Genomic DNA, 27,312 nt, shown 5'->3' on the forward strand with positions numbered 1-27,312 from the left:
TCTTTAAGTGTTTCCAGTATTACTTGCAACCTAAATATTAACCAAAGTAACATTAACTCAGTATTCTGCAGAAAGCTGCAATCAGCATTGACCAATAATATGTGTACACACATTAGGGAGATAATTAAAAACAATGAATACATGAAGAAGGTTTCCTCTGATTATTTAAAAGGCAGTGGAAAATATGGCAGAAATGAACATCAAAGTGGACATTTTATGGACACAACTGCAGGGAGAGGGCCTGACATTTAATTTCAAATTCAAATTTTAAAGGAAGAGTCTATAAATGAGCTTTGGGCAAGGGTTCATCCAGGTCCACATAACCATGACTGCAAGCAGGGTGAGTAGGATAGGGTTGGGGGTTGGGGCAGGTAACTCAGCAGATGTCCACTGCAAGGATAAAATTCATATCGTCTAAAATAAGTGAATGATCTCTAGATTTGACCCCAATAAGTACAAGTTTACCCTGCTGCTACTTTTGTTGATAATTAACAAGGAAGTGGATATTTTTTATTTATCTCATTGACTTTAGGTAGTAGAACTAAAGTTATATTATTCACTTAATATATTCTACCTCATGCTACAAAAAAGTTTTATGTCTCTGTTAAGATTTCTTACAAGGAATATAATAGTAAAAAAAAAAAACTAATCTCTTAGGTAAGAATGCATCTGAGCCTTAATGTCTGCTGTGAAAAGTGGAAGTCATTCAGTCGTGTCCGACTCTTTGCAACCCCATGCACTATACAGTCCATGGAATTCTCCAGGCAAGAACACTGGAGTGGGTAGCCGTTCCCTTCTCCAGGGATCTTCCCAACCCAGGAATCGAACCCAGGTCTCCTGCATTGCAGGCAGATTCTTTACCAGTTAAGCCACCACAGAAGCCCTAAATATCTGCTATAAAATTCCATAATTTGAAAAAAAAAAAGTCAAATTTTAATAGAAGGATTTGAGACAAGATCAAAGATCATTGGTGAAGTACTCTTTTAGTATGATTTTTGTCTAACATTTTTATGTTTCCAGTGTTTTTAGATTCATACACTAGCTATTTCCTCTAACACTGCAGGCAGAAGGATTATTAGTTAATGTCCACTTCATTAATTAGAGGAAAAAAAAATGAGGGCCTTCTCAAGATCACAGAAAAACTCCTAGAGAAGTTCACGGGTTCTTGTTTGATCCTTTCATCAATTCATCCAGTCATTTCCCAACAGATACCTATTGAGTAAATCTGTTTGTAATGTGTGTATCCTTCTAAGTGTAGAAAATGTGAATAAGATAAAATATCCATATATGCAAGGAGTCTAGAATACAGTAGGACCAATCAGGCAACTAGAAAATAGGCTGAAATGGGTGCTTTATAAGTTCGTGGAATCAGAATTGCAGAAGCTAAAGAGACCTTAGAAATTATGTAGCCTGACTTCTCTCATAGGGTATACACTCTATAGAATATTTGGTGTGTGTGCATGCTAAGTCGCTTCCGTCGTGTCCAACTCTTTGCAATCATGTGGATGGTAGCCCACCAAGCTCCTCTGTCCATGGGACTGTCCAAGCAAGAATACTAGAGTGGGTTGCCATGCCCTCCTCCAGGGGATCTTCCTGACCCAGGGATCAAACTCACATTGTTTATGTCTCCTGCATTGGCAGGCAGGTTCTTTACCACTAGTGCCACCTGGGAAGCCAAGAATATTTGGTATCCAGGATCAACTAAAGCCCTAGAAATTGCTGTTCCAGCCAACATCCTGGCCAAGGGAACTATACTGTGCAGTGGGAAGGGAGGGCTAGTTAAGGAAATGTCTCTTACATTTGCTGGGTCTCTGGAACAGAATCTGGGCATGCGGACAGAGGAGTGAACCAGGCTGGCCCTTGTCCTAAGTTTGGGGGCCCAGGCTAAGGAGAAAATGGAAAAAGGAGTCCTGAATGAGGGCAGGCCAGAAAGCAAGGGAAAAATAGAAATTTAACAGCTAAGGAGCAAATCAAGATAAAAACCAAGATCCATAGTAAAATGGTTTCGAGCAGAAACAGGCAAAGTTGCAACACAGGTTAAAGAGGTGGTATCCAGAATGAAAACTTGGAGCAATTTTAGGTCTTCCAGGAATGAGCCCAGAGAACAAGAGAAAGCTATGAAGAAGACCAAGACTGTTCCAGCACTTTCACTTATTATTTCCTATTTGCTATGGCCTGGGCTAAGCACTAGGTAGAAAATATGAAGATGATCTAATCCAGATCTCAGAGTTCTCACAGCCTCCTTTTGGGCAATGGTCAAAGGCCATCTAATATGATCAGTACGATGATGGAGGAGCCATAGGAGCCATAGAAGAGGAACAAGACCTCTGAAGGAGGTGGCTGTCTGAGTCTTACAATATGAGAAAGACTCGAGTAGATGAAAGAACTGGGAAAGACTTTCTAGATGAAAGAAAAATGTCAAGGGAAGGCCCAGAGAATGAGAGAGAGCATGGTGTAAAAAGGAACTATTGGTGGTTCTATATTGCTGGATTGTCAAGTGTAAATCACTGACAACCAGATTTTTCCTTTCCTGTACTTGAGCAGTTACATTTTAGAACCTAAGTAAAGGTCATTACACTTAATAATGTATTAATACAGTATTAATACTGTATAATAATGTATTAATAAAGTATTATTAAGTACACTTAATAATACTTAATAAAGTATTAACATTAATATTCATATTATTTGTTTTGCCCTTTCATAGTAGTCTTAGAATATTCTCAAAATATCAAAAGTCTGACTCCTTTTGGTGGCTCAGCTGGTAAAGAGTCCACCTGCAATGCGGGAGACCTGGGTTCGAATCCCTGGGTTGGGAAGATCCCTTGGAAAAGGGAACGGCTACCCACTCCAGCATTCTGGCCTGGAGAATTCCATGAACTGTATACTCCATGGGGTTGCAAAGAGCCAGACACACCCGAGCGACTTTCACTCATTCATAGTTTCTATTTCCCAAGGCTGCAGATCATCTGAAAATTTGATGAGTATTTTTTCTAGTTTCCTTTAGTCCTTGATTAAAATATAAAAATTAAAAAGTTGAGCAGTACAGCACAAAGTCTAGAGCCCTTCAGTATTCTCTAGAGAGCTCCTGTCAAACTGGCATTGAGCCAGCAATCAACAGACTACACATATAGTTATTTAATTAGCTAACACTCTGCAGGGATGAGAGATAGTATGGCTATCTAGGGCCAGGAAAGGCAAGTTAGGATAACTTGGAAAGAATCCAGCTGTAAAAGTTCACCTGTTGAAGGGGAGTTAGGACATCAGAAGACAGATCCGCATGTTAGTGTTGGAGGGAACTCAGTCCAACAGGCAGTTTCTGGAAATCATGGTAACAGACAATAAGCAAGTAGTCAAGTGGGAAGGCAGGCAGAGAATAAGGATTACATAATATAATGGGTTTATCTAAAAGGCAAGTGAGGCAGAGTGTTAGGGAGGATATTTGGAAATGTCCTCTTCAGTATTTAGGGGTAAAAGGACATATTTCTGCAGCTGACAAATGGTTCAGAAATATAGATGCATGCATATGTATGTGTATGTAATATATGTATCAACTACACATATGTGGGGTGTATGTGTATCTATCTATCTACCCAGAGAGAAAAAAATATAAAATGTGATAAAATATTAATATTTGAAGGATCTGGCTGAAAGATAGTCCTGAATTCTTGGCACTTTTCTTAAAACTTTTCTGTAGGACCAAATATATGTCAAAATTAAAGTTTAAGGGAAAAAAAAATTCCATAATGTAATGCCAGAGTGGAGTGGAGTGACTGATTAGGGGGCTTGCAACGGTTCAGGTGAGAGGTGATAAGTGCCAGGTGTAGGCAGGAATAGACGGGAGAAGGAAGCAAGAAACATTATACAGGTGAAGGTGCCCGTATTGACAACACAATAGATAACTCAGATGACTTGGGATTTTCTTTCTTTCTTTTTTTTTACTTTACAATATTGTATTGGTTTTGCCATACATTGACATGAATCTGCCACAGGTGTACACGTGTTCCCCATCCTGAACCCCCCTCCCACCTATCTCCCCATCCCATCCCTCTGGGTCATCCCAGTGCACCAGCCCCAAGCACCCTGTATCATGCATCGAACCTGGACTGGCGATTTGTTTCACATGTGATAATTTACATGTTTCAATGCCATTCTCCCATAACATCCTGCCCTCTCCCTCTCCCGCAGAGTCCAAAAGACTTCTATACATCAGTGTCTCTTTTGCTGTCTCGCATACAGGGTTATCGTTACCATCTTTCTAAATTCCATATATATGCATTAGTATACTGTATTGGTGTTTTTCTTTCTGGCTTACTTCACTCTGTATAATAGGCTCCAGTTTCATCCACCTCATTAGAACTAATTCAAATGTATTCTTTTTAATGGCTGAGTAATACTCCATTGTGTATATGTACCACAGCTTTCTTATCCATTCGTCTGCTGATGGACATCTAGGTTGCTTCCATGTCCTGGCTATTATAAACAGTGCTGCGAGGAACACTGGGGTACATGTTCAAGTCAAGGTGCCAGAGAGAATGGTAGAGAGTTACTGATGATATTGCAAAATAAAAACTGTAATTCTAGGAAAGAGACATGAAGGGGAATAATATGGACTGCGACTAGAATCCCTGAATACTTATTAGGTGAGTCGATCAGTTTTTGTTGTTGTTAAAGTATCCAATTAAATTTAACTGTGGTCCAGTTGGTAAATTTGTATTTGTGCACCCAGCCAGAAAAGGACTGCTTTTATCCCCAATGAAGACGAAGAGTCCTGAATGCTGAAAGGTAACAAGAGCAAGCCCCTACTTGTGAGATAAACTTTCAGAAGAGCACAGGTGCCTTGCTTAGCTGGGCTGGTCATCCCTATTGAACTCACAGCCTTTTCATAGAACCTGCTGTCCCACTCAACTCTGTGGCCTTAACAGGCCTCTCAGGTGACTGGGCCCAATAAGAAAGGCCTCTGTCAACCAGAGCTTGCTGGTGCTCTCTCATCTGCATTTCAATATCCTGAAATGTTAAGCCTCCACTCTCTTTGCATTTCCCAATAAATTTCTTCTTACCAACTATCATGGTGGAACGTGTTCAGATCAGATCAGATCAGATCAGATAAATCGCTCGGTCGTGTCCAACTCTTTGCGACCCTATGAATCGCAGCACGCCAGGCCTCCCTGTCCATCACCAACTCCCGGAGTTCACTGAGACTCACGTCCATCGAGTCAGCGATGACATCCAGCCATCTCATCCTCTGTCGTCCCCTTCTCCTCCTGCCCCCAATCCCTCCCAGCATCAGAGTCTTTTCCAATGAGTCAACTCTTCGCATGAGGTGCCCAAAGTACTGGAGTTTCAGCTTTAGCATCATTCCTTCCAAAGAAATCCCAGGGCTGATTTCCTTCAGAATGGACTGGTTGGATCTCCTCGAAGTCCAAGGGACTCTCAAGAGTCTTCTCCAACACCACAGTTCAAAAGCATCAATTCTTCGGCGCTCAGCCTTCTTCACAGTCCAACTCTCACATCCATACACGACCACTGCAAAAACCATAGCCTTGACTAGACGAACCTTTGTTGGCAAAGTAATGTCTCTGCTTTTTAATATGCTATCTAGGTTGGTCATAACTTTCCTTCCAAGGAGGAAGCATCTTTTAATTCCATGGCTGCAGTCACCATCTGCAGTGATTTTGGAGCCCAGAAAAATAAAGTCTGACACTGTTTCCACTGTTTCTCTGTCTATTTGCCATGAAGTGATGAGACCAGATGCCATGATCTTCGTTTTCTGAAAGTTGAGCTTTAAGCCAACTTTTTCACTCTCCACTTTCACTTTCATCAAGAGGCTTTTGAGTTCCTCTTCACTTTCTGCCATAAGGATGGTGTCATCTGCATATCTGAGGTTATTGATATTTCTCCCAGCAATCTTGATTCCAGTTTGTGTTTCTTCCGGTCCAGCATTTCTCATGATGTACTCTGCATATAAGTTAAATAAACAGGGTGACAATATACAGCCTTGATGAACTCCTTTTCCTATTTGGAACCAGTCTGTTGTTCCATGTCCAGTTCTAACTGTTGCTTCCTGACCTGCATACAGATTTCTCAAGAGGCAGATCAGGTGGTCTGGTATTCCCATCTGTTTCAGAATTTTCCACAGTTTATTGTGATCCACACAGTCAAAGGCTTTGGCATAGTCAATAAAGCAGAAATAGATGTATTTCTGGAACTCTTGCTCACAATTCTTCCTTCCCTTCCTGTTCACCCTGTGGTCTTCCCCACCCATTGACTCTGGATTGGGCCATCTGGAGGAAATGACAGGTACAAATTCTGAGTAGGATTATATGTTTCTGTTTCCTCTCTTGACAGATGCAAATTCTGAGCAGAAGCATCATCTGTTTCTGTTTCCTCTTTTGTCCTCCTCTGCTCGGCCAGGACCACAAACTCTGGCTAATGACTGCTCAATTTGCTTCCTCCATGTGGACCCAAATCCTTATACCCAAGTCTTAGACAAGCCCAACCAAGTCCAACCAAGCCAAGCAGAGCCACAAATCACCTAACAGACAGAGGAAGAAATGAAAGTTTATTGTTGCAACTGTTGAGTTTGGGGTTGTTTATCACACAGCATAATCACAATAAAAAGTGATGAGTAACTACCAGTCTCTTGTCTATTTGGTTTGCAGCTGTTAACTCACCTCTTGGATTTGATACTTTAGATGTTTTCTTTGGAACTGAACTCCTGGTTTTTTCTGGCCTCTCTGGCTTCCCTCTACAAACCACCCTTAATCCATGGATCATAAGGTTTCTGGTCCCCACCTTACAACTCTGACCCATCATGGCAATTCCCTGTCCTTGCAACCCCACTGAATGTTTACAGGCCCACAGATCAGGAAATAGACATGAGATGGGCAGTATTCAGAACAAAGAGGTCCTCACCTTTCTAAATAAATTCAGTTACTTAGAAAGCTTTCCTCTTTAGAACACAGCTGAAAAGGAATGAAAAATGATTAGAAATAGTGAAAACCATAAATTCTCCCAATATTCAGGCCCAATGGCAGAAATTTATTTTTCAGAGGAGAATTCCTCACTCACAGACTATATGTTTTTATATTGCATGTACTTATAGCAAATATGGTCCTATGTTTCAAGGCCACATCTGACTGGAGGAGGAGAGAAAGCCTGTATGAAGGGATACTGACATTCGGGAGGAGAAACATCTGATATTCTCATGGACAGAGGGAAGATAAAAACCTGTTAAAATGGGACATTAATAAAAGCAAAAAGCCCAGTGGTAAGTATCCCTATGCACCACAGGACATTTCTGTTGTATAGTGGATCAAAGTATTTGCTGGGATTTTCTTCTTTTATTATTATTTATTTTTGTTGAAGTTTAGTTGATGTACAATTGGGATTTTCTTTTATCCCAGCATTTAGCTATCTGAATATAATTGTTTCATGGGGGCAATAAAAAGCTCTCAAGTTAGTGGTGTCTAAATGTTAATGTGAAGAGCCGACTCATTGGAAAAGACCCTGATGCTGGGAAGATAGAGGGCAAGAGGAGAAGGGGATGACCGGGGATGAGATGGTTGGATGGCATCATCGACTCAATGGACATGAGTTTGAGCAAACTCAGGGAGATAGTGAAGAACAGGGAAGCCTGGCATGCTGCAGTCCATGGGGTCGCAAAGAACTGGACAACAAGTATCAGCGTACCACTAAGCTTGCTAGGAATGCTCTTCATAAAACATACCATAAATGAAATTCTGTCCTGCCGAATGCCTTTAAGTGACAAGCACTATATGTTTTCTTTCAGGGTTTGAACAGCTGGGGCCTGGAGTAGGGTGTGTTGAATGTCTGAAGCACAAGAGCAGCCCTCCACAGCCTCCTTAAGAATCTGTATGGCTCGCGACTTTTGTGAGTTTTCAGGTGTCACCCTCCTACTGTCGTATCTCCCCCAACTCCTCCCACCCTTGCTGTCTTCTCTGGCCACTCCTGCAGTCCTTCCATTCTCAGCCTAGACAGCGTTCTCTGGGATGCTTTCCCTGTCTGCCACCCCCTCCCCAGGAGGCGGTTAAGTGTTGGGTTAAGTGTCCCCTTGGTGCTGTCACAGCCCCCTCAGCCCCTCCCTTCATGCATGCCTGGCCTTTATGACACCATGCTGGACTCACCCGTTTAGACGTGGGCATCCTCACCAGACTCTAACTCCTTGCAGGTAGTCTCTGTGTCTACCTGATGCATCTTCCTTCATGAGTGGCCACCAGCAGACTCCTAGTATATATTCATTAAATGAGTAACGCTCCCACACAGGTGGCTACCCAACATCAGGGAATCTGCACTACGACCATAATAACGAAATGAAGACACTCATCATGGATCATTTTGTCAGGAAGGACACTGAGCAACATTATGTCAAATGGTTGGCAGTTCTCAATGCTGAAGTCAAGATTTTACACCAAATTCCAGTATATAGAACTATGCATATATTAACTCCACCTTGGACTCTCTAAACACATCTTTCCCATTCATATCCCTGGTCCCTGTGGCATTATTTGCATATACGGTGGTACTTCCCAGCCAGTGCTGGGGGCAGCAGGACCCAGCTAGGCAGGAAGAGGGATGAAAGTGTTCCCGTTTGGCAGAAAGGGGCCAGTGTGTACTCAGAATTAACAATGTGCCCTCAGGGACTAGGAAAACATACTGAGGCAAGATGTTTCCCCAAAGAAAGGCTTGTGAAAAGGAATCCTCTCTCAGACCGCAATCAAAGGACATTTATCTGGACAATCAAAATAACTTCAGATTATGAGACTAACGTGCTGATGGCAATTTAAAAAACAGGGTTTACAACCACTGCTGATGGCAAGTGAGTGGTCCTATTATTATGTAAAAGGTCAGAAAACTTGATAAAATGAAAGGCATCAGGTAGAATGGTTTGTTAGAATGTAAGCTAAAAATCTAAAATGTAAGCTAAAAAATGGCTCTAGTCCATTTTTTTTTCAAGTTCCCCCAAACATAGCAGGTTCATCATGATGATTAATAATTATTAAGGAAAAACCAAAATACATTTCAAGAGAATTAATGAAATGGGAAAGTGTTCATGATATACTTTAAAGTGAAAAAAAAAGCAACTTATAAGATAGTATGTTCAAAATTGGGAAAGGGAGTAAGTACATCAAGGCTGTATATTGTCACTCTGCTTATTTAATTTATTGGCAGAGTACATCATGTGAAATGCTGGGCTGGATGAAACACAAGCTGGAATCAAGATTGCCAAGAGAAATGTCAATAACTTCAGATATGCAGATGATACCACCCTTATGGCAGAAAGCAAAGAGGAATTAAAGAGCCTCTTGATGAGGGTGAATGAGGAGAATGAAAAAACTCAACATTCAAAAAATGAAGATCATGGCATCCAGTCCCATCATTTCATTGCAAATAGATGGGGAAACAATGGAAACAGTGACAGACTTTCTTTTCTTGGGCTCCAAAATCACTGTGGATGGTGACTGCAGCCATGAAATTAAAAGACATTTGCTCCTTGAAAGAAAAGCAATAATAAACCTAGACACAAGCTGGAATCAAGATTGCCGGGAGAAATATCAATAACCTCAGATATGCAGATGACACCACCCTTATGGCAGAAAGTGAAGAGGAACTCAAAAGCCTCTTGATGAAAGTGAAAGTAGAGAGTGAAAAAGTTGGCTTAAAGCTCAACATTCAGAAAACGAAGATCATGGCATTTGGTCCCATCACCTCATGGGAAATAGATGGGGAAACAGTGAAAACAGTGTCAGACTTAATTTTTGGGCTCCAAAATCACTGCAGATGGTGACTGCAGCCATGAAATTAAAAGACGCTTACTCCTTGGAAGGAAAGTTATGCCCAACCTAGATAGCATATTGAAAAGCAGAGACATTACTTTGCCAACAAAGGTTCGTCTAGTCAAGGCTATGGTTTTTCCAGTGGTCATGTATTGATGTGAGAGTTGGACTGTGAAGAAAGCTGAGCGCCGAAGAATTGATGCTTTTGAACTGTGTTGGAGTTGGAGAAGACTCTTGAGAATCCCTTGGACTGCAAGGAGATGCAACCAGTCCATTCTGAAGGAGATCAGCCCTGGGATTTCTTTGGAAGGAATGATGCTAAAGCTGAAACTCCAGTACTTTGGGCACCTCATGCGAAGAGTTGACTCATTGGAAAAGACTCTGATGCTGGGAGGGATTGGGGGCAGGCGGAGAAGGGGACGACAGAGGATGAGATGGCTGGATGTCATCGCTGACTCGATGGATGTGAGTCTGAGTGAACTCTGGGAGCTGGTGATGGACAGGGAGGTCTGGCGTGCTGTGATTCATGGGGTCGCAAAGAGTTGGACATGACTGAGCGACTGAACTGAACTGACTGATGGTTTTTCCAGTAGTCATGTATGGATGTGAGAGCTGGACAATAAAAAAGGCTGAGCACCAAAGAACTGATGCTTTTAAACTATGGTGCTGGAGAAGACACTTAGATAGCAAGGAGATTGAACCAGTCATTCCTATAGGAAATCAACCCTGAATATTCATTGGAAGGACTGAAGCTGAAGCTCCAATACTTTGGCCAGCTGATTCAAAGAACTGACTCATTGGAAAAGACCTTGATGCTGGGAAAGATTGAAGGTAGGAGGAGAAGGGGAGGACAGAGGATGAAGTGGTTGGATGGCATCACTGACTCAATGGACATGAATTTGAGCAAACTCTGGGACGTGGTGATGGACAGGGAAGCCTGGCGTGCTGTAGTCCATGGGGTCACAAAGAATTGGACACGATTGAGCGATAAATAAATGTATTTATAAAATGTATTGTATTCTCAATGAGTATAAGCATGCATGTGTGTGTGTATGTGTGGGTATATGCATAGGAAAATTATTTGAGTGAGACAAAGAAGATTATAACCGGTGACAGCACTGGAATTGCAGCTATTTTATTCTTGCCATGTTTTTGCATTTTATAATTTTTCAGTAAGGTACAAGTTTTACATTATCAGCTGGAAAAAAATAAGTTTTTATGAATGTTTTCTTCTGTTCATTAAGTTAATATGTGTACTTTCTAATGGAGGTAATATTTTGTAACTATGTAATTGGAATTATAATAATAGTTGACCATTAATGACTATAGTAGAGCTCTGTAGCTATAAAGTAAGCTATACTCTGTACAGATAATGTGCAAGTCATTTCCTTTTCAGCTTCACATTATTAGAGTTCAAGTAGCAATGAGAACTGAGGCAAGTCTCATGGCCTGGAACTTAGAGTTTCACAGACTTCAGACACAGCACCAAGTTCCTCTCTTCCTCCTTCTGAGCTCATCTCTGCAGGCCTTGGCTGTGTACGGATCCAGCTTCTTCCCTGACTATTGTTTGAGTCTTCCCATTTTCTACTCCAATAAATATTTAACAATTAGTGTGATGGTTTGATCCCACGGCCGGCTAGCTTAGGTCAAGCTAGTAAGCACACATCACGTGTGGCTAATTGTGGCAAATCAGTTGGAAGTTAAGAGGAGAAAGCTGTAGGGGATGAACCCAGACCGGGAGGCAGAGGCTCACTCTCTTGACACAACAGGCTTCAAACATGAGGTGGAAGATTAGCTCCCACACTGAGAGATTCCTTTTTCTTTCTTTTTAAATGATTATAATATTGGGAGGAAAAGAGAAATAAATAGAGTGAGCTCTTGGCTGGAGTCAGAACTCCTCAGTGGAGTTCCCAGCCTGCTCCACCCTCAGGACCTGAAGTCTCTTCCTCTCTGTATCAGAAGCTTCCACACAGTGAACGGTATGATGCTACCAGCCTGAAGTTTTCAGAAGAGATTAGGGGACACTCCCTCCAAGAAAGTACTCAAGATTTCAAGGGCTGGGGAGAAATGAATCATACTTTACTGGAGCAGGAAAAATGGGAAAGGGGAATGGGTAGCTATTGATCCCACAATACTAGTTTTATTGAAGATAGATTAAGTCATCTTGTAATTCCATCACCCTTGCCAGCATTTGGCTAGGAATAGGCTGGTGACAAAATTCTGCCAATGAGATTCTACAGTAATCTGCTGAGAGCTGCTGGGAAGTACAGAAAGAAATGGTCTTGCTTCCTAAGGACACCATTATGTCTGCCTCCTCAGTCATCTTCTCCTAGCCTGAGAGTTGTTGTTCAGTAGCTAAGTCATGTCTGACTGTTTGCAGCCCCACAAACTGCAGCATGTCAGGCTTTTCTGTCCTTCACTATCTTCCAGAGCTGACTCAAATTCACGTCCATTGATTTGGTGATGCCATCCTACCATCTCACCATCTGGCATCCCCTCTTCCTCTTACCATCAATCTTTCCCAGCATCAGGGTCTTTTCCAATAAGCCAGCTCTTTGCATTAGGTGTCCAAAGTTTTGGAGCTTCAGCATCAGTCCTTCCAGTGAATAGTCAGAGTTGATTTCTTTTAGGATTGACTGGTTTGATCTCCTTGCTGTCCAAGGGACTCTCCAGAAGTCCCCAGCACTACAATTTGAAAGCATCAATTCTTTAGCTCTCAGCCTTCTTTCTGATCCAACTCTCACATCTGTACATGACTACTGGAAAACCAAAGCTTTGAATATATGGACCTTTGTCACAAAGTAATGTATCTGTTTTTTAATATTCTGTCTAGGCTTATTATTGCTTTTCTTCCAAAGAGCAAATGTCTTTTAATTTCATGGCTGCAGTCACTGTCTGCAGTGACTTTGGAGCCCAAGAAAATAAAATCTTTCACTGTTTCCACTTTTGCCTGAGAGTTAAGACAACATTAATGATAACATACCAGAGACTTAGTAGCATGGCTGGGCCACTGAATCAAACAGGCCTGAACTGTCTGGACTTCTAGTTATAGAAGGTCATATGTGCCTTACCATTCGGTCACTAGGAGTTAGGGAAGAGGAAGAGGTTTGAGGAGCGATTCACTGTGGGTGAGATAAATACCCACAGAGCATAACTTTAAAGGATGGACAGTGACACTTGAGCTCATAGACGGGGAATTGGGTGATTTAGGTAGATTGGGTCCACCCAGCCCTTTGCCTCCCCAACTAAGCTTAGTTTGCAATAAAGCAAAAGTGAAGGAAAGAACTTTCCTTGGAGTTTCATGTGTGTTTTTCTCAGTCAACATAGCAAGGTTACAAATAACTCAGACTCTATATTCAAATGGACAAAAAAAAAAAATGTAGTTAATTTTCCATAAGCCTCAGCCCTCCCTAGGTACTAGAAAAACTTACTAATTAACTTGCTAATTAAAGTTTCTGTCTCTTAGGGTTTAAACAATCTCCTGAATCAGATTATTCACAGTCCAGTTTCCCAGGGGGGCTAGTATAAAGCATATATTTTGGATGACTTGGTCTCTCTGGGTAAATTCTCAGGTTCCAGAGTGCTGTCTCTTCCTCCTAAGAGGTCTATGATGCATCTTCCTGGGTTCCTACGGTAGGTATCCCCCGGGGCTTGCTGGTCTTTACAATAGTATGGCTTATCTGATCTGCATCTTTAACTGGTGATCACTACAGTGTGGCTGGTCCCAAACAGACCTCTTAGATCATGTCATGGTACCCATTCTTGAAATCTTCAATCCCAGCCATCTGCTCCTACATGAAGATCCCCCTCATATTAATCTCTTTATCCTGCTGTTGCCCTGGCTCCCCCAGCACTTCCCATCCTTTCTGCAGGATACATGGGCATATTCCCAGGCAAGATGAGGCCAACAGGGAGCCAGGAACAGAGCTCCAGGCTTGCCAGCCCAGTCATCTCACTCCTTTCCATCACTCTATCATCACCTGGGACGTGAAGGTTTTTGATCACTTATGAATACTTTCTGAATGATTTTATAAACAGTTAAAATCAGTCTTACAGGTTGCTATTCCTCTCCACTGTTACTTTAAGGAATTAAATAGAAAATGCTATAAAATAATCTTTGAATAAATGCTGTCTAAATTAAGAGGGGTTTGTAACTCTGTCTAATTAAATCTCAAATTAAGCTTAGAGACTGAGGAGGGCCATGTTTGTTAAGGAATTGCCATTGGATAGAACTAAAATCAAAATTGCCATAGCAACGGTGAACCACACACTATCAGAACTTGAGATACCACTGGCCCAGAAGAGTGTATGAGCATAAAAAAGACTGGGACAGGGCATCCCTGGCGGTCCAGTGGTTAAGAATCCACCTTACAATGAAAAGGACACCAGTTGGATTGATCCCTGGTCTGGGAATATCCCACATGCTGCAGAGCAACTAAGCCTGTGCACCACAACCACTAAGCCTGCACTCTAGAGCCCAGGAGCCAAAACCACTGTGCCCATGCACCACAGCTTCTGAAGCCTGCATGACTGGAGCCTGTGCTCAGCAACAAGAGAAGCCACTGCAAGCAGAAGCCTGCTGATCACTAGAGAGCAGCCCCCTTCTCTGCAACTAGAGAAAGTGCATGCAGCAATGAAGACCCAGCACAGCCAAAAATAAAATAAATAAATGAAAAAAAAAAGATAGGGACAAATCACCTACTTTTCCAGTATGGAAAGCAAAATCAGCATTTTATGAAGAACTTTTTTCATGTTTGTGATTCCTAAGTCTATCCTTTAAGCCAGAGCTTTTCCTTTTTGGTTTGTTTAACTGTAACCTATAATAAGAAATGGGCTTCCAGGGTGGTGCTAGTGGTAGAGAACCTGCCTGCCAATGCAGGAGATGTAAGAGACACGCATTCAATCCCTGGGTTGGGAGGATCTCCTGGAGGAGGGCATGGCAACCCACTCCAGTATTCTTGCCTGGAGAATCCCATGGACAGAGAAGTCTGGAGGCACTTGGAGGGTCCTGAAGGGCTGGCTACAGTCCATAGGGTCAAAAAGAGTCGGACACAACTGAAGTGACTTAGCACACACACATAATAAGAAATACATTTTATTTTCCATGATGTACTTTTATAATAGGGAAGAGCCTTTCTATTTCATTATAAGTTAATCACTAAAGGGATGTTGCCTATAAGCTTAAATTATTTGTAATGGCTCATCTCTGGGAACCCTGCCTCCCAGGGAATGAGCTACCTTTGTTTAGCTCACAGGAAACACCCTGAACCATGCTGCTGCTACTGCTGCTAAGTCGCTTCAGTCGTTTCTGACTCTGTGCGACCCCAGAGATGGCAGCCCACCAGGCTCCCCCATCCTTGGGATTCTCCAGGCAAGAACACTGGAGTGGGTTGCTATTTCCCACCTGTGAATAAATGCAGGAAGAAAGAAATTAACATATACCCTCCAGATTCTGGGGAACCAGGACTTTATGTCCACTCCTCCCTCTTTAGTAGAAATGAAGCTTAAATTTCTAGCTCAGGGAAGATGATTCTTTGGGAAATGTGTCCACCATATACTTTGTCTGCCGGCTTTCTGGATAAAGTCGCTATTCCTGCCCCGACAACTCATCTCTTGATTTACTGGCCTGTTGTGCACTGAGCAGTATGAACTTGGACTCAGTAACACTCTGGTCTATCCTGTTTTGTCCTAGTCTAGTCATTATTTTTTAATACTGGTAGTGACCCATTAAATTGATGTCATGGCCCCCTAGTGGATTAAGATCTGTAATTTGAAAAATGTATATTGCCTTTTAAAGTGTTTCTCAAAATGTGATCCAAAGACCTCCCACAATACACACAGTATATCAGAATCTCCTGGAGTTATTTTAAAATGCAGAGTCCTTTATATCTTTCGTGGACTCTAAACTTGAATACATACTTTTCCTATGGCAATGGCTCCCAGCCTCTATTCTCATTCCATCATGGGCCTAAAATCAGGGTTGGGATGATCGCAAACCACAGATTTGAGGAGAAAGAATGGACCAAAGATGGAAGCTGAGCTGAGGTCTGAAGGAGGCTTAACAGACATCAGACCTGAGGGGTAGGGGAGGAGCTACAGGACAAATAGATCCGAGAGGCAAGGGGCTTCTCAGGTGGTAGGGGGTAAAGAACCCACTTGCATTGCAGGAGACCCATGAGAGCTGGGTTTGATCCCTGGGTCAGAAAGATCCCCTGGAGAAGGGCAGGGGAACACACTCCAGTATTCTTGCCTGGAGAATCCCATGGACAGAGGAGCCTGGTGGACTATAGTTCATAGGGTTGCAATGAGTCGGACACAACTGAGTGACTGAGCAGGCGTGCACGCAGGAGACAAGAGGAGCAGACACAGACTGAGGAGACAGAACAAGAAGAGGGGCCGAGCCTTGCTGGATTTCAAGGCGCAGAACCAAGTTGCCAAACAAGGTCCACTCTCTTGTGCTGACCAAAAGCAGAGTTTGAGAGTGGGTTCTAGGATTCCAACTAAAATGAGCTCCCCTGGAGATTTTTATGCAAATAAAATTATAGAGATATTGCTAGGCATAAATTGTATCATTCACTCGCCAAGAAGGAGATTACAATTTTTAGCTACAGGCATGATATAAATTTTTAACGTGCAGCCATGCACCAAAGTGAGGTTTAGTTACTTCTCTGTCATCATAAACACATTTGCTTCTTTCAGTGGAGTCTCCCTTCTCTTGCTCATCATAGTATCAACAAAATACTTGATCTTTTGCCAGGGGCTCGGTCATTGGTTGCAGCTGTTACCTGAAATTCAGGGCCACTTTTTACTACCAGGTAAGATGCAGGGCTCACATTCAGCCAGGGACATACCAGGGCAAACATGTTAGCCAGAAGGAAATAGGATTTCTGAATAAAATGGCTTTGAGTTTGTTCTCAGCTAGGATCTGCAAAAAAAAATTTCATCATCTTAAAAGCCGAATCCAGAAAGCTAATATATTAATTTTTAATGAAGAAAATGTAACTCTCAGCAAGATGAATGCTCACGTGCCTCTCCCTGTAGGCAATTTTCCTGGGATACTAAATTATCAGAATATTGCTTGGTGCTCACAACATCACAGCAAGCGAAACAAGTAGGGTGAACCTCTGGCCCACGGATGTTGGAATGGATGCATTTCCAGCCCTCTCTCAGGACACAGGCGCCCCCAGGGCAGCAGGTTCCAGTCTCACGGCACTTGCTATTTTGGACTTTCTGGAGATATGCTGCTGGTAGAAGAATCTCTGAATGTAACTTTTCTTTCTCATTTTTATAAAACGAAGTTTTCAACCCTTTTCCTTCTATTTGTTTATCACAGAATATTAAAAAGACAAAACCCTCCCAGAGAGAACTGCCATTAACAGCCTACTGATTCTTCTAGATGCTTTGGGTTCCATCCATTGTTGTTCTGATCTTTTCTGTCGCAGTTGCCCTTGATCCCTCCCTTCTGTCCCCAGGGGTGACAAATGGGGGACAGGGCAGAGGGGGCCAGCAGCGTGCACAGTTCACCAGCTTCTTAGGGTGGAATTCAGGTGGAAGGCCAGGGTGGAATGCCCTGGCTGCAGTATGAGCAGACTGCTGTTTGCTCTGCAAAAACATAGAAACAGACACCCTGGGAGTTTGCTTAGCCCTTGTTCTCTCTCTCTCTAACTGGAGTATAATCGTTTTGCAATATTGTGTTAGTTTCTGCTGTACAACAAAGTGAATCAGCTATAAGTATATATATGTCCCCTCCTTGAGCCTCCCCTCCACCCCCCACATTCCACCCCTGTAGGTCATCACAGATCACTGAGCTGAGCTCCTAGTGCCATGCTGCAGCTCCCCACTGGCTAGCTATTTTACACACTTAATGGCACCCCACTCCAGTACTCTTGCCTGGAAAATCCCATGGACAGAGGAACCTGGAAGGCTGCAGTCCATGGGATCACTGAGGGTCAGACACGACTGAGTGGCTTCACTTTCACTTTTCACTTTCACGCATCGAAGAAGGAAATGGCAACCCACTCCAGTGTTCTTGCCTGGAGAATCCCAGGGACGGGGGAGCCTGGTGGGCTGCCATCTATGGGGTCGCACAGAGTCGGACACGACTGAAGTGACTTAGCAGCAGCAGTTTATATTGTCAGTGATACTCTCTCAGTTTGTCTCACCCTCCCCTTTCCTTCCTGTGTCCACATGTCTGCTCTCTACAGCTGTGTCTCTATTCCCACCCTGCAAATAGGTTCGTCTGTAGCATTTTTCCTGACTCCACATATGTACATTAATATACAACCTTTATTTTTCTCTTTCTGACTGGCTTCACTCCATATGACAGCCTCTATGTCCATCCACATCTCTACAAATGACTCAGTTTCATTCTTCTTTATAGCACATTCTCTTGAAACTGAAATTTCCCCATGAACTGTCCTCTGCTCAGAGAAGTAAAATTGGTCAGTTGAGAGCAGATGACAATTATTGCTGATGTTTATGACACATTTACCATGAACCAGTCACTATTTGAATATTTCTGGAGGGCCTACTTTGTTCCAAGCATTTTTCCACATGCTGAAAATGCAGAAACAAAACATAACGAAACCCTGCTCTCATGAAACTTCCATTCTCACATGAGGCAATTTTTTTTAACAAGTGAGATAAGAAGTATACTAAATGGTGATGAATGCAATGAAGGATAATAAATCAGGAAAGGGGGGGTGGACAGGATGATAGCATGATTTTTTTTAATGATTAATTTATTTTTGACCACACTGGGTCTTCACTGCTGTAGGTGGGCTTTCTCTGTTGCGGTGTGAGCTTCTCCTTGTGGCGGCTTCTCCTGCTGTGGAGCACAGACTCTGGTGTATGGGCGTAGTTGCCCTGTGGCATGTGGGATCCTCCCCTACCAGGAATCCAAAACTGTGTCCCCTGAATTGAAAGATGGATTCTTAACCACTGGATCACCAGGGAAGTCTGAGAGTTGGATTTTGAAAGCAGTGGTCAGGAGAACCCCTGACATCTATCAGGAGAACGTGATATTTGAATTAGCATCCAAGGAGAGGTCAGGTAATGAGTCACATGGAAAAGCGTTCTAGGCCCAGGGAACAGCCAGTGCCAAGGCCCTGAGCAACCAGAAAGGCTGGGTTGCAGAATAAGGAGAATAGAGGAGATAAGGACAGAGGCTGATGAGTGGAGGGAAGGGCTGGTTTGTGTTGGGCATTATTTAGAGGCCACTGTAGTGACTTCAGCCTCTACCATCAAGTCAAATGAGAGTCCCTGGATGGGGGAGGTAGAAGAGTGACATATTCTGATTTTTTATTAAAAGCTCCTTCTGGCTGACATGCCGAGAGCAGACTACTGGGGCTCAGGTGGCTGGGAAGCTACTGTAACACCCCAGGGGGCAGACAATGGAGGCTGGGATGGAGGTCGGAGTCATGGTGGTAAGCTTTGGACATATTTTAAAGATGGATCTGACAGGATTTGCTGACCATTTATATGTGGAGTTCAAAGGAAGAGGGGAATCAAGACTGACAGAACAACTGGAAGGATAAAATTGCCTTTTCCTGTGACAAGGAAAACCATGGGGGTGGGTGATTATCAGATGTTCATTCAGGTATAGGTTTGTGGTGCTTACTAGGCATAAAGTGACAGTGAATGTGAAAGTTGCTCAATTTTGTCCAGCTCTTTGCGACCCACGGACTGTAGCCCACCAGGCTCCTCTGTCCATGGGATTCTCCAGGCAAGAATACTGGAGTGTGTAGCCATTTCCTTCTCCAGGAGATTTTCCTAACCCAAAGATCGAACCCAGGTCTCCTGCAATGCAGGCATAAATGTGGAGAGAACTGTCCTTCAGGCATATACTTGAGAATGCCAGCATATGACACAGAAGAAGACTAACTAGGGAAAAATAGGTAGAGAAGAAAAAAGGTTTAATAACCGCCCCTAGATCTCATCACTATTTAGAGATCTGGGAGGTGAAGTAACACAAGGATATGAAATTGAGCTTGAGACCCAGGGAGATGGGGGGAAACAAGGAGTAGGAAGGAAGAATGAAGGAGGAGAAGAGGCAGACGCTGCAGATGGCCAACGGAGACAGCTGGATTTGGAGGTGTGGGAATTATTAATGTCTTCAGGAGCCATGGGGGAATGAAAGCTCAGTGGGAGTGGTTTCAAAACAATATATGACATGAGGAATTGGGAAAAGAATAAACAATTCTTTCTGCAAGTTCTGCCCTAAAGGGAAAAAGGTAGAGGGGGTGGTAGCCAGAGTCAGATGTGAGAGTCAAGAGAAGGTCTTTGATTTTTATTTTTTCAAGGTAGGGTAAATTACAGTGTGTTTGTATGCTGGTGGGCATGATGCACTAGAGAGGAGAAAATGATAATACAGGGAAGAGAGAGGAACACTGCAGGTGTGGTGACCTTGTGTAGAAAAGAGGGTAAGGGCTTGATGCATGAGCAGAGGGGTGCACAGACAGACCTGCTCTGTGATTCTAGGATGGGAGGCAGAACAGCTTGGTACAGATGCTGGTTAGCAAGGTGAGGTGGTAGTGGGGGTTTATGGATCTTCTCTTCTCATTGTTTTGGATTTGCAGAAATATAAAGCAGGTCATCAGCTGAGAATGAGATTGGGGCAGGAAGTTTGGAAGATTGAAAGAAAGAGAAGTCTCTGAATGGATTTTAAAAATGTGCACTTGCTCTAAGTACTTGTTAGTAATTTGCTCATTAATCTTTGCAATAGTCCCATGTAGTAGGAAGTAGTCTCCTCATCTAAAAATAAGGACATAGAATGATAAAACAGATAGCCCCAGTAAAGCAAGACCTTGTGAGAGGCTGGTTTCACCAGCCAAGAGTGAGAACAAGGAGTACAAGGTTAACTTGAAATCCTTCAAGCTAGGCTTCAGCAGTACGTGAACCAAGAGCTTCCAGATGTACAAGCTGGATTTAGACCAGGCAGAGGAATCAGAGGTCAAATTGCCAACATATGTTGGATCATAGAAAAAGCAAGGGAATTTTTAAAAATTGACTTCTGCAAGAGAGTTCCAGAAAAACATCTATTTCTGCTTTATGGACTAGCCAAAGCCTTTGACTGTGTGGATCACAATAAACTGTGGAAAATTCTGAAAGAGATGGGAATACCAGACCACCTGACCTGCCTCTTGAGAAATTTGCATGCAGGTCAGGAAGCAACAGTTAGAACTGGACATGGAACAACAGATTGGTTCCAAATAGGAAAAGGAGTACGTCAAGGCTGTATATTGTCACCCTGCTTATTTAACTACTATGCAGCGTACATCATGAGAAACCCTGGGCTGGAAGAAGCACAAGCTGGAATAAAGATTGCTGGGAGAAATATCAATAACCTCAGATATGCAGATGACACCACCCTTATGGCAGAAAGTGAAGAGGAACTAAAAAGCCTCTTGAGGAAAGAGAAAGAGGAGAGTGAAAAAGTTGGCTTAAAGCTCAACTTTCAGAAAACGAAGATCATGGCATCTGGTCTCATCACTTCATGGCAAATAGACAGAGAAACAGTGGAAACAGTGTCAGACTTTATTTTGGGGGGCCCCAAAATCACTACAGATGGTGACTGCAGCCATGAAATTAAAAGACGCTTACTCCTTGGAAGGAAAGTTATGCCCAACCTAGATAGCATATTGAAAAGCAGAGACATTACTTTGCCAACAAAGGTCCGTCTAGTCAAGGCTATGGCTTTTCCAGTGGTCATATATGGATGTGAGAGTTGGACTGTGAAGAAAGCTGAGCGCCAAAGAATTAATGCTTTTGAACTGTGGTGTTGGAGAAGACTCTTGAGAGTCCCCTGGATGGCAAGGAGATCCAAGCAGTCCATTCTGAAGGAGATCAGCCCTGGGATTTCTTTGGAAGGAATGATGCTGAAGCTGAAACTCCAGTACTTTGGCCACCTCATGAAAAGAGTTGACTCATTGGAAAAGACTCTGATGCTGGGAGGGATTGGGGGCAGGAGGATAAGGGGACGACAGAAGATGAGATGGCTGGATGGCATCACTTACTCAATGGATGTGAGTCTGAGTGAACTCCAGGAGTTGGTGATGGACAGGGAGGCCTGGCGTGCTGCTATTCATGGGTTTGCAAAGAGTCGGACACGACTGAGCAACTGAACTGAACTGAACTAAACTGAACTGAAAGCCTTTGACTGTGTGGACCACAACAAACTATAAAATATTCTTAATGAGATGAGAATACCAGACCACATTATCTGCCTCCTGAGAAACCTGTATGCAGGACAAGAAGCATCAGTTAGAACTGAACATGGAAAAATTCTCTGGTTCAAAATTGGGAAAGGAGTGTGTCAAGGCTATATATTGTCACCCTGCTTATTTAACTTATATGCAGAGTACAGCATGTGAAATGCCAGGCTGGATGAAGCACAAGCTGGAATCAAGATTGCCAGGAGAAATATCAACAACCTCAGATATGCAGATGATACCATTTTAATGGCAGAAAGTGAAGAGAAACTAAAGAGCCGCTTGATAAAGATGAAACAGGAGAATGCCAAAGCTGATTTAAAACTCAACATTCATAAAACAAAGATTATGACATCTGGTCCTATCACTTCATGGTAAATAGATGGGAGAAATATGGAAACAGTGTCAGATTTCATTTTCTTGGGCTCCAAAATCAATGTGGATGGTGACTACAGGCATGAAATTAAAAGACGCTTGCTCCTTAGAAGAATCACTGTGACAAACCTATACAGTATACTAAAAAGCAGAGACATCACTTTTCCAATGAAAGTCTGTCTAGTTAAAGCTATGGTTTTTCCAGTAGTCATGTAAGGATATGAGATTTGGACCACAAAGAAGGCTGAGTGCCAAAGAATTGATGCTTTTGAACAGAGGTGCTGGAGAAGACTCTTGAGAGTCCCTTGGACAGTAAGGAGATCAAACAAGTCATTCTGAAAGGAAATCAACCCTGAATATTCATTGGAAGGGCTGAAGCTCCAATACTTTGGCCACCTGTTGTGAAGGGCCAACTCATTGGAACAGACCCTGATTCTGGGAAAGACTGAAGACAGGAAGAGAAGGGGGTGGCAGAAGATGAGATGGTTGGATGGCATCATTGACTCAATGGATGTGAGTTTGAGCAAACTCCAGGAGATAGTGAAGGGCAGGGAAGCCTAGTGTGCTGTAGTTCATGGGGTTGCAAAGAGCCAGACATGACTTAATCACTGAACAACAACGTTGTTAATGGAATTACCTCAGATCCCGAGACCTGCAAGGGTTGGTTCTTGTGTATCCATATGATCTGTCTTATTTATTTATTTATTTTTTACCTCAATGACTGTGTCTCCATTCCATGTAATAAAAGGGTTGAATTAGCATAGTGATATAAAATAGGAAAGTTGGCCAACCCTTTCTCTCTGCTGGTCAGACTGTATGATAATAGATAGGGGTTCTATTTACAGCTATCAGGTCATTTCTGAGCCCTCCTGCCTCTTGGTTTGAACTGGGTTAGACTTCCCACAAGCTAGCATACTTCTGGTTCCAACTTAAGAACTATTTTATTACTTAGAGCCACTGTACAAAAGCGTTGCCTGAGAACAATAAATGTGGTCTCTCAAAGACTGGATATTTTCTAAGCAATAAAAGATGCTGTTTTAATCAAACTAATGAGAGTTGAACTATTTAGCATTTCAGTCCTTCAAGTTGATCGTGTTTGTGTGCACCATCTCTTGACTCTAATCTGAGAAGAGTTTTCTGTGCATAACTCAACCTACAAATTAATAAAAGACTTCTTTACTGTCACAACTCATTATTCTTCTTTGATCCCAGAGTTACAGTTTTACCTTGATGTGTCAATACAAATGGTGACTACTACTGATTGTGTTGACGTTGAGTCTAGTTTCAGAAACTTTAATTAAAAATATGTGTAGTGATGCATTTCTGCCAAGTGTTAATTAGACTAATTTTTTCCTACCATCTTCCCCATTTTAAGTAGCAGTTATGACTTTGGCATATGTCTTTATCAGAAAAAGAAATATCTACTTTTCTAGTTTTGGAAGAACACATGAGTAAAGAGGATACTTTATGGCTTTAAGAAAGCCTAACTAAAATTTGACATGAAGAATCCTCATTCAGATTCTAGTTTTGAGATACTGACCCAAATCAATCTAAATTTGATTCAGAAAAGCTTTTTGGGGCTCACTTTGGTTTAGAGATGAAGAATCGAAAGTTTCATAAATAGTGTGTACAAACTTGAGCTGATGTACCTTTGGATAAAAATGCTCTTTTGCATGAAACCCCATATCTTTGATCTTCATTACCACTATTTTCTGGATTCCAAACTAAACCAGAAGTGAGAAAGTATTATCTCAAAGTTCTCATTGACCCCATTTAGATCCATCTTCTCTGTAAGAACACGCTTTTTAAAAAATTATAGAGACCTCACTATTTAAAAAAAAAAAAAAAGGACATTATTTACATGAGCTGCTTAATATAAGGGCTTCCCTGATAGCTCAGTTGGTAAAGAATCTGCATGCAATTCAGGAAACTCTGGTTGAATTCCTGGGTCTGGAAGATCCACTGGAGAAGGGATAGGCTACCCACTCCAGTATTCTTGGGCTTCCCTTGTGGCTCAGCTGGTAAAGAATCAAGACACACACACACACACACACACACACACACACACAGTTTGATTTAATGAAAGTCACTGTTGTACCAATAGGTTTATTGTATGATATTTATCATCAACAGCAAGATAGACTATGTACCCATCAGTAAAACACTCAACTGCCTCACCTTTGGTGTTTAGCTGAAAGGAACTATGGCAGCCTTTTGATTCACTCATAAACAGATGCTTATTGAGTGCCCACATATGTTAGTCACTGTACTAGTACTTAGGAATATAAAATTAGAGAGAATGTATGCTTGGAGGCTGTATAGCACATCAGACAGAAATGTGCCTCTTAGGGGAAAATTCTATAAGGAAAAAAGCTTATCTGTTGGATTCATTCTGAATACCAAGGTTACCTTTACAAATTACCTTTGCAATTTTTGAATCAGTAGAATCGACTGAGATAACTCTCTATGATAATACTTGAGAAATTATTTCTAATTTTTGAAAATTTCATCAAAGGATTGAGAATGCCTGAACTCACATTGATGAACAAGAACAATAGTTTACTATTCAGTTAACTCAGTGTCTAAATGATAGATCAATAGAGAATAAATAAAAATGCTATATCATGGTATTTAAGGATTAACTTCCAATCTATCCTTATAGAAAATTAGTGAATTATTTCTTTCTGACTCTGCACCCTTTCCTGCTTGTTCGGATTCTACTGAGTGCTGTTATTGGCCTGGCCTTAAATGGCTGTTTCCCTTGTATCAAGGCACTTGTTGCTAATTTCAGAGTTCTGTTTTTCTGATTTGCAAATGTACACGTTCAGATGTTATATAATAGGGTCTCATCGAGTTTATTTCTTAGGAGATTTGCTTTGTTAAGTAAGCTTGGTAAAATGCCTGCCAATATATACTCATTAACTGGGAATAGTTTCTTGATTTGCATATTGCTGATGATTTCTATTTGTCTCTATTCTGAATGTTCCTGAAGGAAAAATAACATATGAGTTGCATTTGAATTGGAAAAGAATTCTATAGCACAGAAATTGCAGGTGTCCCAATGCTTCTCACATCTCTTAACCTTTAGACACTCTTCTGTTCGCCTGTGTGCATGTTAAGCTGCTTCAGTTGTGTCTGACTTTTTGCAACTCTATGGACTGTAGTCTGCCAGGCTTCTCTGTCCATGGGATTCTCCAAGCAAGAATACTTGAGTGGGTTACCATGCCATCCTCCAGGGTATCTTCCCAATCCAGGGATTGAACCCACATCTCTCCTGTATTGGCAGGCGTATTTTTCACCTATAGGCACCATCAAAGTATTAGGAGTTGGGACTTCCCTGGCCATCCAGTGGTTAAAGCTCTGACCTTCCACACTGTTCCACTGTGTGCGATGGGAGTTTGATCCTTAGTTGTTTAGTGGCTACGTTCCTGGCAGAGGAACTAAGATCCTTAATGCTGCAGGATGTGGTCAAAAAAAAAAAAAAAAAATTAGGAGCTCATGTTCTAACAGGGGCTATACATTTATAATGGAGGTATATACAAAATTCTGTAAGAATAAATAAGACAGAGTAATTAATTGCTCTAGGAGTTTGAGATTCCTGGAAAGTTTCACAAAGGAGCTACATCTTGAGAAGAGACTAGGCATTTCCAAGGGAAAAAAGTGCAGAAGACTTCCAGCTAAAGAGGAAAAACATAGCATGAATAAATTTTCATTATGCTTAATTCTGTCATTATTTTTATGTAATTATAATCTTGGATTTCCCTGGTGGCTCAGATGACAAAGAATCTGCCTGCAATGTGGGAGACCAGGGTTCAATCCCTGGATTGGGAAGATTCCCTAGAGAAGGGCATGATAACCCACTCCAGTATTCTTGCCTGGAGAATTCCATGGACAGAGGAGCCTGGCTGGCTATAGTCCATGGAGTTGGACATGACTAGCAACTAACACACACAACACACAATTAGAATATAGTTTACTCTGGGTGTGCTAACAAAGATGAAGGCCAACCCTGGAAGATGAGAAGACTAGTTCTTCAACTTTCTGTATCCCACGAAGACCAGCTTTCCTGAAACGCTGTGAAATTCCTTTTCATATCCAAAGCATCTGTTCTGTACCCTCATTCACTTAGGACATTTGTTTTCTCATTTTAAGGCAGCAATTCTTTATTGCAAAATGTTTGAGATAAAACCTCAATAACTGGTCATAATTGATATAGTACTCTTTCCAGGAATAATAGTATTTTAACAGGTTGATTCCAAATGCAAAAAGATTTAGTAAAAAGTAGTGAATCTTTCGGAGAAGGCAATGGCAACCCACTCCAGTACTCTTGCCTGGAAAATCCCATGGATGGAGGAGCCTGGTAGGCTGCAGTCCATGGGGTCACTAAGCGAGTTGGACATAACTGAGCGACTTCACTTTCACTTTTCACTTTCCTGCATTGGAGAAGGAAATGGCAACTCACTCCAGTGTTCTTGCCTGGAGAATCCCAGGGACAGGGGAGCCTGGTGGGCCTCTGTCTATGGAGCCGCACAGAGTCGGATGTGACTGAAGCGACTTAACAGCAGCAGCAGTAGCAGTGAATCTTTATTTGTGGAATTTTTGTCATTTTGGTAGATTGGTGGGGATATGTCTTAGTACAGTAGCTTTAATGTCTTCTGTCACAGCATGGACAGAACTGTGAAATACCATCCTTCCCTTGAATCATCAGATGTTAACTTTGTGTCTTAGCCATGGGAATCTTTGTTTCATTTGCTCTTTATGACCATGATTACATTTTTCCCAATCCATGAGGAACTGATTTCACTGGAAACTGGAATATCTTTTTAAGCCTTAATTTATTTTAAAACAAGGAAGAAAAATGGGAATTAAAAAAAAATGTGGAGAAACATTTTTATTCATTTAGCTGAATGAGCTTGTGTTAAAAGAGGGTT

This window comes from Bos indicus, chromosome 10, assembly GCF_029378745.1.
Source record: "Bos indicus isolate NIAB-ARS_2022 breed Sahiwal x Tharparkar chromosome 10, NIAB-ARS_B.indTharparkar_mat_pri_1.0, whole genome shotgun sequence".
Lineage (NCBI taxonomy): Eukaryota > Metazoa > Chordata > Mammalia > Artiodactyla > Bovidae > Bos > Bos indicus.